Source organism: Tupaia chinensis, unplaced genomic scaffold (genome assembly GCF_000334495.1).
Source record: "Tupaia chinensis unplaced genomic scaffold, TupChi_1.0 Scaffold000183_1, whole genome shotgun sequence".
NCBI lineage: Eukaryota > Metazoa > Chordata > Mammalia > Scandentia > Tupaiidae > Tupaia > Tupaia belangeri.
In genome coordinates this window covers 560959-562289 of record NW_006159658.1, presented here as the reverse complement: position 1 = coordinate 562289, position 1331 = coordinate 560959, and the positions used below count along the sequence as shown (strand labels likewise).

General features: G+C 47.5%; 1 protein-coding gene across 1 annotated transcript in view; it reads left to right on the top strand.

Annotated features, from left to right (window-relative positions):
- The window catches only part of SLC2A3 (solute carrier family 2 member 3), a gene marked incomplete in the record, with an annotated part of 24720 nt that overhangs the window by 18665 nt on the left and 4724 nt on the right, over positions 1 to 1331 (top strand).

Sequence of the window (1331 nt, the reverse complement as noted above, 5' to 3'; positions counted from 1 at the left end):
GAGTGAGTTTAAGCCACCGGGTCTGGACTCGAACAGTGGTCAACCACATGGGAGTCCAGCGACATAGCCATTACGCTAACTGCTGGTTCCCGTCATGATGCATTTTTTGCATAGAAAAATATGTCATGACCCTCTCGATGACCTAATAGTTGCTGATGCCATGAAGATGAGATGTCAGCAGCTGTAAAGAAGCTTTCCCCCTAGTTCAGTGGCATGTAAACAGACGATAGCAGAGGAGACCGTAGCAGGAGGGCAAAATGAAGAACTTTTTTTTAGAGAGGTTTTTTTGCTATAGGGCATGTGCAGTTTGCCAGAAAGACAGAGAGACGGAAAGCGAGAAATCACACTGCAGGGGGGATGGTCACACCGCAATCCCTTCTCCTCCATTCTTCCCTCAGGATCTTGGGCAGGCACGCACATGTGCTTGGCATGAATTTAAGCCACTGGGTCCGGGACTCAAACCGTGGTCTACTACATGGGAGTCCAGCGACATAGCCATTATGCTAACTACTAGTCCCAAAACAAAGAACTTTTAAAGGACTACTAGGTTGGCACAATGCAGGTATAATTTGACCTAGACCCAGTTTCAAAGGTTCAGTCTAATACTTAAAATCCGTAATTTGAATTAGCACTAATGGCATCATGATCTTACAAAGCATCCTAAGCCTGGGTTGTTAGCAAATCAGGTAAGTCCTGTTATAAAGTGACCGGCCTGGGTCTGATTGGTTACAGAGAGAAATTTGTAGTGGTCACCTAGAATGCATCTTCTGTTTCTATCTCCTATGAGTCCTTTCAGAAACCCAGATTTAAAAAATAACAGAAATTCTGGGGCCAGCAGGTGGCATGGCAGTTAAGGCACTGAATTCTCACATGGCCAACCATGGTTTGAGTCCCGGACCCGGCAGCTAGAAGATCACCCCACGCACATGTGCATGTGTGCCCATGGTCCTGAGAGGAGAATGGGGGAGAAGCGATTGTGGTATGGCCATCTCCCCTGGGGGTTGGTCTCTTGCATTCCGTCTCTGTCTCTCTAGCAAGCTCAACACACACACACCCTTTGGCAAAAATCAGGAGGGAGAAAATGTCCTAACGTACTCAGTAGGTTCTTTTATTCTTTTTTTAAAAAATATTTTATTTAGGGAACCAGCAGTTAGCGTAATGGCTATGTTGATGGACTCCCACGTAGTCAACCGCAGTTCGCATCCCAGACCCGGTGGCTTAAAACTCATGCCGGGCGCGTGTGTGTGCATGCCCAAGATCCCGAGAGGAGAATGGAAGAGAAGGGATTGCGGCGTGACCATCCCCCCTGGGGGGTGATTTCTCGCTTTCTG